This window comes from Poecilia reticulata, chromosome 21 (assembly GCF_904066995.2).
Source record: "Poecilia reticulata chromosome 21, P_reticulata-male-v2, whole genome shotgun sequence".
Taxonomy (NCBI): Eukaryota; Metazoa; Chordata; class Actinopteri; order Cyprinodontiformes; family Poeciliidae; genus Poecilia; species Poecilia reticulata.
In genome coordinates this window covers 18091383-18105948 of record NC_088850.1, presented here as the reverse complement: position 1 = coordinate 18105948, position 14566 = coordinate 18091383, and the positions used below count along the sequence as shown (strand labels likewise).

Below are 14566 nucleotides of genomic sequence, written 5' to 3'. Positions count from 1 at the left end.
AAGCTCAAAAAAGTGGTTTCTTGTTTAAAATAGCTTGATGGCCAAGAATATATGTGAACATATATATGTAGTCTGAAAAAGCTGACATGCATCTGGCACCTCGTCGTGAGGATGAGGTGGAGGACGTTAAACAAAAAAAAAACAAAAAAAGAAGTGATTGAGTTACACTTCCTCCCCCCCTCGCCGTGCCTCAAACACCAGAAATATGGTTCGCATTGTCAAACATTCTCAAAAGATCAACTAACAAATTCATGGATGAATAAAAGTGAATAGTAGTAATTAAATCCGTAATAGTCATAAACATGGCCTTTGCAGGAACCGTGGCTGCAGTCATTCCGGCGGAGTTAAATTTCAGCGGGGATAATTTCGTCTGGGCGCATATAGGCTACGTGGTGGAGCGACGTGGACGGCCTCCAAGCTCAAATGCAATTTGGGGAGCACGTCACGGATGGGATGGAAATCTCCGAGATGAAATATTAACAACGATTGAGTCTATTTCATGCCATTAGCTCGATCAGATTTATTAGTTTTAATTCTGACATCCAATTCGAGGAGGGATTCAGTTGGGTTTCCAGGTATTAAACCAACTGAAAAACGGTTTTTAATCAGGCATAATATTTTATGCCTATATTTGCTTACGTCCATCCAGTGCCTGAGCGGTTTCTGCCTCCCAGTTCTCCTCACTCCTCCTTTGCTAAAAGTCAGTCGTGACTTTAGCCCTGACAAGCTCAGCTCATCAAAGAGTGTTTGTCCCATCTGACTCCGCTTTGCTTCCCCCGCTGCACATCCAGCATCTGTCTTCCAGCTCCCGGTAGTACAGGATATGCTGCACATTCACGCAGCGAGGTTCTGCTTTCTGGCATTCGGAGGTATATTGGGCCGAACCCCCACCCCTCCCACCTCCACGTGAGCTTAAAATTCACCGTTTGATGTCCGCGAGAGACAGCAGACAGGCCCCCGTTTTTTTTTTTGTTTTTTTTTTTATGTGCCAAAAAATATCCTGTTGAATAAAATTACTACTTTTCTACCTCGCTCTGGCAGATTTATTCCCCAAAAAAGGACAAAGAGAAAGCTTTAACATATAATTTATTTTTTATTTTTTACAAGATACCTGACCGATCTTCCTCCTGCATTAACAGGATGCGGTAATGAATCGAGCATGGAGCCGCTCAACCGTGCAGTAGGTCTGCAGCTCGCCTGGCGCGCAGCTGGATCTTCTCCCTCCGCTTTTTTTTTTTTTTTTTTTTTTTTTGTGTGTTTTTCATCTACTGTGTTACACTGGCTTGGAGTCATCGCACAGTAGGAGAAGTCACTAACAGTAGAGAACCACTGCGTGCCGCGTTGAGCGGGGATGTGCGCCGTGTGATTTATGGCAATATTGTATTTCTGCCTCTCAGTTTCGATTATTTGCTTTCTTTAAAAAAAAAAAAAAAAAAAAACTCCAACTCTGCCGACGATTTTGTGACTAATTTTCCTGTCGAGATTATCAAACGAGGAGGAATAGTTTCTGTTGTCGGTCCCGCTCGGAGTGACGCGGCACCGTGTGAACTGCTAATATGTGCAACCGCTGTCTATTATGTTGACAGCAAGCTAAACAAAGCGGAGATGTCTCTGCTCTGCTTGTTAGCGCTCTGATGTTTCAAGGGATCCGTGTAAGTTTGCAATGAACAACTCCTCACTGGGAACAGATGACAGCATGGCACAATGCTGCAGTTCAAGCAGAACGCATGCGACTTTTTTTTTTACTTTACTTTGTTTAACCCATTGAGATACAATGCTTCTAATGCCAGAGTCCATAACAACAACAACAAAAATCATAAATATCCCAACAACAAGAACAGAATCAAAGGAGCAACACTATCCCAGGTTTAAAAGTTGTTTCCAAGGTAACTACATAATGTAAGTCCTTCCATCAATGGGGAGCTAATATTTGAAGAGCAGGTTAGCTTAATTTTGTACATGATCAAAGAACCATCAGAAGAACAGTTTCCTACATTGGAATAACATTTACTATTTCGGTTTGTGTTGTTAGTAGTAGTTGCCTGGTCACTGAGCAATTAGCAAACCACACTGGTTTCCAAACGTTGAGCAGAAATTATTTGATTAAATTTTGTTGGATGTCATTCCCAGACCCAAGTTCTCTCTTCAGAGAACACCACATGCAGTAAGTAGCCAGTTATTTTGTATTTAGCAAACAAATACCGACATAATGAGTACCAACCGCTAAGAAGCAAGCCAAGTGCCACCACAGTTAATGAACTACTGTTCTAAGCGATAAAGATGTTCACTTAACCAATTCCTGAAGTTTGCAATTTATTAACTCGAACAAAAGCCCATGAAAATCCCATGATTTGTCTTTTTGCCATTAAGCACCAGTTTCACGTTGGCCAAAGGACTTTGTAAAAGGATTAAATTGTGATGGAAGAGACTCTGCTTCTACTTATAAAGATGACGCTTTTGTATGCATAGGTGTGTAACACTGTGCTTACAATTGATACACACCTAGAGCTATACCTCTTCAAGATAAGTTACAGAACCAGAAATAGAAAAAAAAAGAACTGGTCCCAAGATTAACCCTTGCCTCTAAAACTGTGGAGTTCTTGTTACCTGTAGACACAAACCGGGTTCATTCACTCATGTAGGTAGATTAAAAAACAATTCAACACATGGTAACAAAAAGCTTACATGAAGCAGCCTTTATAAGACAAGGCTATAATCTACACTATCAAATGCTTTAGAAAGATTTCCTGAAAGCCCACTACAACATGGTTTGTTATCCAAAGACGATGCTAAGCCTCTGCACTCACGCAGTTTAGCAAAGTTTAGGTTCTGAAGAGAAACAATGAGAACACTTACAAACCCTATTTTTACTTGCACCCTCTTCTTACATCAGCACACGGTGAACTCTCATCACTCAAAAGAAAAAAAAAAGTGCATTCACTGAAGACTTTGGATTAAAGATCCATTTCACAGTGCTGCATTTTTCAAGACGCCAAATTATAGGTTTCTAGTGACGAGGACCAGGCTTTTTCAGCTCTAACGGGATGTTTCCACGTTTGGCAGGCTACCAGCCCAGTGGCCTGCCAGCAAGCCAATCAAGTGAGCCCACCGGGCTCTGAAACAAAACCAGCCAATGCCCCAGTCCGCCAACCAATCAGCCCAAAGGAACACACGTGCCGCCTTGAAAGTAGAGTCACAGATAGCGGGCCGATTTGTGAACCGGGGCAGAGAACTGCGACGGGCCTCGGCTTTATTCGCCCTGACCTCATCGACGCGAGTCACATCCACGCACTGATCCCAGATCAGAGCTAAGCCCTTAATGACTGTTTTTGACCGAGCCTGTGACATCACCGTGAGCCGTTGGGATGAGGACGGCACGTTCTGTGGCGTGCCTGTTAGTATGATCGTGTGTCTGGGCATTTTTAATGTGTAACTACTTTCAGAAAGTTGTACAGGACTTGAAGGAGGCTGCGCTGGCAGTTTGTCTGATATTTTACTCAGCAAAGGCAGAGGGGAGCATTAAACGAGATGGAGACAAGGAGGGGGCGGCTGCTCGCTGCTTGTGGCAGGAGGGTGGGTGGGAGTCTGGAGGAGGGGGTATAAAGACAATTTCCTCCCCGCTCTTATTGCTCTGACTGTCTGCCGCCTACTGCCTTCACGGAGGTCCCTAATTGAGATCACTTGTACTTAAAAATAGGAACAAAAAAGGAACTTCTGTGGGCTAGAAGATGGAGAGGAGAAAATAAGGCAGTAATATGTGATGAAGGCTGCCATTAAAGAGCCCCAATGATAGATCTGAGCGACCGGAGAGCAGAGCCGAGAACTCTCTCTGAGTCTGCCAGCGAACCTTTAGTTGTTGACGTGTCTCACACCACCTGCTGTCAAAGCGGGCGCGTGTGGGTACGTGCGTGCGGGTCGGCTCACTTTCGATGTGTGTCTGTGTTGCTCTTTCACGGGGTTGGGTGACAGTGCCTGGGGCTGGGGCCAGAAACATGCCAAACAGAGGGAGTTCAGTTCTTTCACATTTAAATTGTAGATTTCTTTTACATTGCTGCGACCAAACATTTTTTAAACCTGCCAACCATATTTGACCTCCCCTTCCCTTGGCAGCTTTTGTAGCACTAGCTACGCTCAGTTCTTTCGTCGATTTGGGCCATAGCATCAGTAAACTCCGCAGGTTTTTCCTACGAAGCACGCGTCGATCACCCATGATTATGCTATTAATCAAACTATGACCGCTCGGAGACTGGTTTGGTGGATTTGCTCGCAGGAAACGCAGCATATCCTGGATAGGTACAAGGCCCCGACTGGGAACAGGAACCCCTGTAAAGAGCGTTTTTGTTGGACCGAGACCATCTGTAGGTGCTAAAGACAATACAGACAGATGGGCTAGGCCAACATTCCACTTTACACGTTCCCCCTTCCTCTGTGTATTTCACTGGTCTACTTCCTCCCTGCAAACTAGCCGACTAGTACCAAAATATTTATAGTACATCTGCAAGACACGCGGTTCTCATGTATCCAAGAGCGCTTAGCCCCCGAGTACATTATGCGAGGCAAAACTAACACCGCACTCACAGAGGGGTATTTCTTTCTGTTGTCCCTGTCCGTAGAGTTTGACTGATGATGATTTATGTGGGCTACGGACACACGGGGAAAGACAGATAGAGTGACTGCATGGCGTGAAGGCAGACAAGCGGTAGCACTCGCAGGGGACCTATCGGCTATCACTTGACCATTTCCAGTGCTGCAGTTTTGAAACTGGAAGGACAAGCAGAGCCAGGAATGAGGGAGAAAAAGGAAGGAGACGTTGGGAAAGGATATATGTATGTATATACAGGAAGGTAGGTGAGAGGAATGTTGAGGAACACTGGACCCAAACCGATGTGAGAAGGGATGCCATCACGGATGCTCAATTGCACACAGACATAAACATTCAAAAACCACCCCACGTCTGCAAATGTCCCATGCACAATTTTAGTTTTGGGGTATTTAAAGTTTGAATTAAATTTACCGTATGTTTTGTTTGGCCGCCGTCAAAGCTTGCACATCTCGAATGGACGTATATTATAAGTCAGTCCGTGAAAGAAAGCCTTCATTTACTGGCACCCTTGCTAAAGATGAGTGAAAAGCCCTAAATCAGGGGTCACCAACTTCAGTCCTCGAGGGCTACCATCCTGCAACTTTTAGATGCGTCTTTGCTCAAACACACCTGGATCAAATAAACTGCTCATTTCCAGCCTATTGCAGAGAGGAATGAATGCTGGTGAGGGAATTCAGACATTTTGGAGCAGAGGTGAATCTGCTCCAGTCCTTGAGGACTGGAGTTGGTGACCCCTGCCCTAAATATATAAGTAGCTTTTATTTCAGTAGCACAATCTAACACTGAAAAATCAAGAAATACCTTGTTTTCAGCACTTAGTCTTCTAGACTTTAAAGTCAGATCATAGCTAGGTGCATCTTTGACCATTCCTCTTTCCACACCTCGCAGTTTTTCTGTAGGATTTAGGCCTGACGACCTAAATGGCCATGAAGTAGCTGCTGATTATTTTGTCTGATGAACCATTTCTGAGTTGGTTTGTTGGTATGTTTTTTAGATCGGTATCAGAAAAATTTCATGGCCTTGCAGGATAAAAGTAATCAGATATTTCAAGAGTTTATGACAACACGCACATTGAAACCTAGACTTGTGGATCCGCAATGGCCCCACAGCATCACAGATCCTCTACCATTCCTGGGCATTAGGTTGTTTTCCACATACTCCTACCAAACCCACGTGGAATGTTGGACAAAAAAAAAAAAACACACTCAATATTAGTCTCACTGGACCAAAGCACATGGTTCTAGTTAAAGTCCTATAGTATTTAGCAAACTCCACTTGTTTATGTTCGGGAAAATGCTTCTACATGCCAACAACCATTTGGCATCTAGATGATGCCTCGTAATTGTATATTTAGCTCCCTTAACATCCTTCTCACCATGCGTGGTGGCAAGATAAATGCGGTTCCTCGTCCAGCTTTCTTTTTCACATGGCCAGTCGACTGAAACGTTTTATTTTTTGGATCTGACTGTACACATTGGCAGGCTTAGGTGTGTAGCTGCTTTCTTGTTTCTGACTTATGGTGGAAAAACACATCTGCCGCACTTGAATGGCATAGTTGCTTGTCTGCCTGAGAGAAACTGACCTCAGTTTCACATCAGATTTATACCCCAGAGAAAAGGAAGTTTTGGATTACTAATAAGAATTTCCAAGAAACTCTGATCGCATTAAAAATGTAGACAAAAGGGATCGTCCGGGGTGCCAATTATTATGTCAAACATGGATCTTTTTCCCCACCACAGAGACTAAATGTTCTAAAATGAAAGTTGTGTTTCAATTTTCACAAGATAGATGATGCCTGTATAGTAAAAGACTGATTTATTTAAAAGCTTCGTACTCATCTTTACTGGGGGTATCACAAACATGGCTGACCAAATATGCTGAAGCACATGCATAATTTTTTTTTTTTACCTTAACTTGTTATAAGCAATACTGAAACTGCCATTAGATCCAGTGAATGCTTCCAACTCTGAGACAACAGCTGAAAAGCAACTCTGTGAGAGTTCACTTCCTTCTCTTTTAATCCTTTCTGAGTCCAAGAAACATACCTGACGTATGCAGGCCGGGGGCCACACATACTGGGTTTGAATTCCCCCCCATTTACATGTCAGAATCGCCCCCAAGAAGACTCCGCTTACGCCAGGTCTTGTTTCCGAGTGCTCCCTTTGCTGAATGAGTTAATTTCAGAGTGTCTCGGCTGACGCAGCTCTCTCAGAGATTGGCATTTGCCTTAAACCTTAGCCTGTAATTATCCCGAGCCCATTAGGCGACTGGTCAGAAATGACTCACAGCAAGGTGGGCGTGTGGAGAAAAATGACAAGAGGATGGAGCTCACTTTCATAGCCTGCAGCCTGAGATGTCCTCGGAAGAAATCAGCTGCAGACATCTTTGGAAAAATTACAGATTTAATGAAGGAAACATCGTCAAAGTTTGGCGAAATTTCCCCCGGAGATAAATGATCATTGTCTGATTGTGTGACCTATGATCCAGGATTTTCCACATGTATTCGGGTTATTCCAGAGGTTGTTAAAGATTTCATGTCATGTCTGCTCTGCGCCTAGCCAAGACTCGGATGACGCCAGCTTTATAGAGTCTAAATTGAGTCTTGAGCAGAGTCTCATCAACTGCCGGGTCCCACGAGGAACATCAATTACGTTGCGAAACACTGTCCCTCTAACCCAATCTATTCTGCGGTGTTGCATTATGGCAAAGCTGAGAATTTCAGCGTCACATGCATTAAATATCCCCCTCTCTGGCAACGGAGTTGTTGGGATGTGGTCTCAAGCTGACAATTAAATTGCCCGCTCGGAATACACTCTGGAAGCGCGAGATTTATGACCAATCATTTTGCGAGAACTGATCATCCTAAATATTTTAACTGGATTTTATGGCACCGTAGATCACTCTGCTGTGTTCGTGAATCCTTTGGGGAACTGAAAACTGTCCCCAGTAGTTGCAGAACTCATTTAGACACAATTAGAGAAGCTCTAAACACTCCAACCTGCTCTCACTGAACCATGGTTTAAGAGACTGCATCTCCAAGAAGGCTCTGTTTTTGCATCATTCTGGGAAAAAAAACAGAGGTAACTGTCTGACGACTTGCTACCCACAAAGTCTTATCGTTTACCACCCTGAACCAGGTTCAGGCCGCGGAAACCAACTTCTGCCAGTAAAGACTCAGAGAGCGGATACACACGGTTAAAAGCTGTAAACATTAAACCCGTGTTTACATTGCGAACGATTCTTTTTCATCAGTAATAACCTCACACTGTGAGCCTGATGATTGGGTAATATTTATTACAGGCCCTCGGGGTGTGCTTCGCTTTCAGCCTCGCTAATGTCTATAAAACCTTCCACTCTCGGCCTCGACTGTCGCGCAGACGAGCTCACTCAACCTGATTGCATATGCGCTTTTAATGCAGGCCTCCGCGGTGCCTTCAATGCACACAGGTCATACAGGCAAACGCATGTGGGCGTGTATGTTACACACATGTGCGCTGCAGTAAAAGGGACGGGCTCTGAGACTTTGGTTAACCAGGCTATAATTTGGAGGCCCAGCAAAGACTTGCAGCAGCCTCGCTCTGTTTGTTTACCAGCGAGACCGATTCTGCTGTTCCCGCCGCTTCTGCAGGGTCCGGCAGGACTCGTGCATGTTGAACTATCTGGCTGTGTGCAAATGAAGTGAATCTAAGTGCATGTTCTGTGTGAGAGCAAAACAGGCGAATAAAATGCAAAGACCATTTGAAATACATTTCTTTAAATGAGCATGCAGTTGGTTTTATTTTAGAAACCCATATTTTTATGAAAACGAAATAATCCTGGCAGTCATTTTAGAGCAAAGTGGGTGCAATTTCTATTATTGTTATTATTTCTTTTAACAAATTTAAATGAATTATTTATCACAATTAGTAAGTGTACTAGTTGTAATTTTGTAATCATGCACAGGAAAACATTCCTAGTTTGATTATTATGAGGCTAGTCCTAGTTTCTAGATTTTTGGCACAAATTTAGGCATCAGCAAAATAAGCTGCTGCCCAGTGACTCCAGACCAGCAGGGGGCCCCCATGAGCGCTCAGCTTCTCATAGAAGTAAACATTCCCAAGGTTCCAATTTGTGGTTATTTTGCATCTTTAAATTTGCTTTTATAATAATAAAAATAAAAGTAATAAAATTCTTTACATTTATATTTATTTAGAGTATAAGGATATGAAAAAGTAGCAGTCGTATTCACACAGAGAAAACTTTTCATCATCCAACAGTTATTTTAAGGTTCAAAACTGTAACATTGCTAGTTTTCTTGTTAATTCTGCTAATTGTGTGTATTAGTGGTCACATTTAATAGACGCTGTAAAAACAAAGTAAATTATCACTAAATGACAATTTTCCATATATACTAACTAATTAAACCGTCTCTCCTTTCCAACTGAGCTGAACTCCAGAAATGGCTGCCAGGCCACATTAATAAACAAGAGAAATAACTTTGTTTCACAGTTTACTTATTGTTGTGCAGTTTTTAAATAATTTTAAAAACCACTTGTTTGTCTTTTTAAGATAAAATTATGAAACTTTGCTCATTTAAAAACTGGTAATTAGTAGCTGGTGGGTTTAACTGCAACAGGGGAACCACACTGCTTTCCACTCAGGGCCCCATATTAAAGTTGGCCGGCCCTGTCTCCTATGATCCACCGACTACATTTTCATCCTGAAATGTCAGCTTTCTCATAAATGAAAAAAGACAAAATAAATGATTCAAACTTCCCGAAAGAAACACCCTTGCATTAAAAAAATGTTTGTCAGCAAAAACTGACTGACTTCTATTTTTGTTTGTGTTGAGTCTAATTCTCCAGAGACCAAACCGCTCACTTTCTGTCCCTGTCGGGCTTTTTTTCCCCCTTCTTCTTCTTTTCCTGCCCCCGCCGTAATCCTCCTCCCAAGCAGGACTAAAAAGAAAACAATGCAATTCAATAGACCAGAGCTCGCAGCCTTTCATTTAGCTGTGACTTTGAATCATCTTTGCTCTGTGTGAGCTGTTTTCTTTCACACAAACACATAAGCTGCAGCGTCGCAGCATTGTAGGACTCCTTCACGGGAGAGGAAGAAAGGCAGGAGGAGAAAAGGAGCTTTCAAAATATCACTCTAATAAAATATTCCCGCTCCTCTGGGATGCTCATTCAGCATCAGGGGAGGTAAAGTGGAAAAGGCCCGTTATTGGTCTCTGTCCAACAAGGGGAACGAGAGAAAAAGAGCGAGAGAGAGAGACCTATTTCCTTTGAGGAAAGACGCGAAATAAAATGAACAGAGTAACAGTTGAAGGAAAACTTGACTGCAAAAAAAAAAAAAAGAGGAACCCCCCCCCCCCCCCCCCCCAAACTACAGACGACTGTAAGAAAGCAGCTGTCTGGGTGAGTGACAGGATTCAGCTCCAGACTGAAAGCCTACCCCAGCAAGGATCAGACTGTATGTATGTATATGGACTTTGATCAGCCAGAGCAGCCCGTCGGAGCAGCAGTGTGATTTGATTGAGAGAGTGTGTAAACTGGAACAGCTCACGGATCAACACAAAAACAAGAGAAAAAAACTCTTAAAAGACGTCCTCCGCCCCTGTCAGTCAGAGGAAAGTGCTTTCAAACAACCCGAAATGTAACTCAGGGGATCTCTTCTTTCTTTCTTTTTTTTTTGTTTTGCAGGTTGGTAACATTGCTGTCCTTGCAGGAATAGTTTGAAACTGTGTTTTATTTTTTTCTTCAAAAGCAAAAATAACTGCAGACTTAAGAAAGTTGTAGCAGGAAAAGACAAAATAACTTTATATACCCGTTTCAGTATCAGAATAAGCCAGGCTTCTCCAGTTCTCCAGATACTGCCAGGACTCTCAAAGACATTTTGACAAAACTATTTTATTCTGTAACTTTCCCTCCCATTTACTTTAAATGTAAGACAGTGAGGCTGTATCTTGATGCACTGGTAGTGATCGGGTTCAATACGACTGAATTCACCAATCCTGCCATGATTCACTTCAGGTAAGCAGAATCTAATACGATACATCAAGTTAAGCCATGATACAAAACAATACTGCACAGAACAATACGGTTTGGTACAATGTGAAATGATGCAATACACTAGAATGAAACATGGGAATGAAGCTTTGTGGCTGAGTGAGAAAAACTATTAAATTATTTATATTTTTTCTAGGAAACCTGGTTGGACACTAGGATTATTTCTGCACAACTATGAAACAAACTGAACTTCATCTCCTGCGATATGGAGAAAGCATCTCGCTGTCGACACACATCCTGTTCAGCTTGATTGTTTAAAACAGTTTATATATGCAAATGTGTGCTTCCATCTGTTTGAAAAGAGTAAATATTCGATAATCTCGTCGTATTTATCACTGGTCATTATTTTTTGTCCACAAATACAAAAATATATATATATAAATTCAAATACACAACAGCAGCCTAGTTGTTGCCTTTTCATGCTATTCTTTTTGATTCTCATCTCCCTTTAGCGCTCTATCTGGGATTTCTCTAATTGAGCTTGATTTTTCACGTACAATTTCAACCAGGTCAATAAGCGAACATAAGAAGTTGTGAGCCATGATGTTGATTTTATGCACCGTTTTAGAACCACGGTCTGCCTGTAGTTGTAAAAATGGCAGCCGAGGAAATGAACGAACGAACAAACTTCTCTCCCCGCAGCTGAGGACGGTCGCTTGCAGCTGTAAGCTTCAAAACGTCGACCTGCCGCATTACGTACGTCACAACCAAAGGTTAGGAGTTATAGATTAGTAGTATTGTATATTTAATAAGAAGTCTCATTTAAAGGGAAATTTAACAAGTTTTTGGAGATATGTTACTTCTATATAAACTTACTCAAGGGAAATAGAGCCAGCAAAAAATAGTATATTGTTTCTTTGCATAGGTTAAGTTTGCAAAAATTTAAGTAAAACATTTAAATCTGAAGATCTTTCTTCAGTTTCTTTCCTTCTCTCTCTCTCTCCTTCCTTCTTCCTCTCTAGAGGCCACTCTACAAATGAGAGCTACCTTTTCTCGCTTCCCCCTCTCTCCCCAGAGACTTGTCAATGTCAGCTACACACCCGATTCAAAGTTCAAAGACTAGCATCCCACTAAACACACCTACACACACTCCTCTACCCCCAACCCCCTCCACTACCTCCACCCTTTGTGTCCCTGGGGCGTATTTCATTTTGGTGTCGGTGAACGCACTTGAATGAGTTTCCGTGTGTGCTGGTGTGTGTGTGTGTGTCTGCGAGTGTGTGCGTGCCACAGGTGGCGCAGCGCTGGTGACTCTGATTGTTGTGGTGACCAAAAGCATCACCGCCCCATCGCATTTGTCATCGCCCTTTTCCTGAAAGCGTGGGTGGGAGGGGACCTCGGAAGGGAAGGAAAGGGAGGTAGGCGAGGAGAGCTGGTGACGGCAAATTGCAACCTTTGACAGTGCCATATGGGAGGTGGTTCTGAAGAGTCAGCCCTACGGAGGACCAATCTGTAGCTACCGGCCGTCTCTACCCTCCTTTTTTTTGTTTTTTTTTTTGCTGCTCACTACATCTCTCCCACCAGAATTTGCGACACATGAAACGTCCGTCTCCTGTGCATCGTCGAATCCCGGAGCGGTCGGAAACCATTAAAGCCTTGTGTGGGTGTCGTCGAGTGGGTGGGCTCTCCGACTTTCAGGTGTATTTGATCTGTTGTGTTCACACCTCGACGCTGGCAGGGGAGGCCCCCCCGCCCCGTCCCTCTGCGTGGGCTGGTAATTCGAGCAAATTAGGAGATGGGGCCTGTGTGCCATTAATGACACCCCACACCCTCTGCTGCACGTCAACCTATTGTTCCCTCCCCTGCACACACCTTTCTTTTCTTCCGCTCCGAATCGCCCCCTCCTCGGTTCCATCTGTGCCTCCTGCTCAACACTCGGCCTCAGTCAGGCTGAAGGCGCAGAGTGTGTGGAATGCACACACACATAAACATATAGCGCACAAAGGGGGCGGGCTGAGGGGTTCGCCAGGGAAGGGGGGGGATTGGTTCCAGGTGCCAGTTTGAGTGAGCGCATTAATCAAGCAGACAGATCTTCCTGACACAGACACCTTCACACACACTCGAGTCCCTCGCATAACATACACACTTTACAGTAGAGGTCCTACATATTCAGCTCCATGCATAGGTATTCATGCTGATGGAGGTTTTCCATGTTTTGTCAAGACTTTAATGTATTTAATAAGGATTTTGTGTGACGGGCCAAAACAGAGTAATGGCAAAGGAAAATGAAATACGAGTTGAAAATGTTTTTTAAAAAATCTGAAAAGTATTGCAGGAATTTGTATTAAGACTCAAATACTATAGGGTCTGCATTTCCATTGACCATTCAGTTGCGCAAATTGGATTTACAAAGGGAAAAAAAAACAAATCAAGTTTTTCAAAATAAAGGCCTGTGCTAGGATGAAGTGGTTTTTCAGAGCTGTGTCAAAATTGGTGTATTTAGCAAAACTGTGATAGAAGCACTTTTTCTGCATCTGGCCAGCTTTCTTTAGACAGCACTCAGACGGCTCCAACAGAAGTCTCACAGCATCGCTCAGTTCACCAAAAACTGACTGACATTCGAACGTGTTGAAGCCGTCGCTTTTCTGTAAAACTCCCAAAATGTGCATGTATAGGTCGCAAATCCCTAGGATCTTTCCTCATATAAATGTTTACATCTTTCACCGCCATGATTTTTTTTTATCACTTACTCACCTGTGATTTTAATTACATTTCTTATTTTATGGAAACACCGCAATTGCGAAATTGTGTTTTTTCGACATTAAGAAACTATCGAAAAAGTTTTGCATGCATTTGCAATGGAAACACAGCTCATGTTCCCTCTAAAAATAGTAGAGATTCTGCCCAGTTGCCCCTCAGAGTCATAATAAACACTCTTGTGTTCTGTGAAGGCCTCAAGGGAAAGGTAGAGTTAGGTTTTAAATTAATATTTTAAGCTCTGACCATCACGTTGAGCTCTGTTCTAATCTGTTATCTGATAACATAAACTCTCAGGTCAGGAATGCAGCAAAGAGGCCCATGGTGACTCTGGAGGAGCTGCAGAAATCCTCAGCTCAGGTGGGAGAGACAGTCAACAGTTCAACAACAGATCACTGCAAACCTGGGCTTTACGGAAAACCGACGAGAGGAAAGCCCCGTGAAGATCTACTGAAACTGAACTACATGCAGAACTTTGTATGAGACAAGGAAACTCGCATCAAACAAGATGGTCGGAATAGGTGTGGAGACAGATGGAGGTAAACACAGGACAATCCCTGGAAAAAACCTAAAGACTGGACCGGGGCGGAGGTTCACCTTTCCGCCGAACGGCTTTAAAGCGACAACAGAAGCGCTTCGATAAAAGAATATTTACGTGTTAGAAACTTCCACAGCTAAATCCGATTAAGATTTTGTTGCAAGACTTGGAACGTCGGCGTTCCCAGCGGGGCTCGCCGTCCAATCTGACTGAGCTTGAGTCAATTTGAAAAGACAAATGAAGTTTGTGGGTTTAATGGGACAAAATATGGAATAGTTCAAGGGTTATGAAAACTTTAAAAAAGACACAACAACAGGCTAAAATGGTAAAATGTTTGACTACTTAAAAATATTTAAACAGAGTTAAACTCGTATACGGATCACATTTGGCTACTTGGATACCAGTTTAATTCATTCCCAGAAATGAATCAAATTAACTTGTGCGTGCTTATTTAATCACTTCGGGGATGAGCCACTCCAGCTTCTGCTCTTTTTTATTATCCTTCGCAGGAAAGTGGAGGTTTTTTACATATATGTTTGAGTCCATCCCGAGTCAGAGGGGATACCACATTCCTTTCAGATTAAACCAAACAGGGTGAAATAGTTGGCCATTTTCCCCCCGGCGCGGACGAGAACAGGTAGCGCCTTGTGCCGGTGCTGCGGGCCGTGCTCTCATTTA

The 14566-nt window shown here is 43.0% G+C and overlaps 1 protein-coding gene across 6 annotated transcripts in view; it reads right to left on the bottom strand.

The window, feature by feature from the left end:
* The window catches only part of runx2b (RUNX family transcription factor 2b), a 99715-nt gene that overhangs the window by 39894 nt on the left and 45255 nt on the right, over window positions 1-14566 (bottom strand). The gene's annotated exons all lie outside the window — the stretch shown is intronic.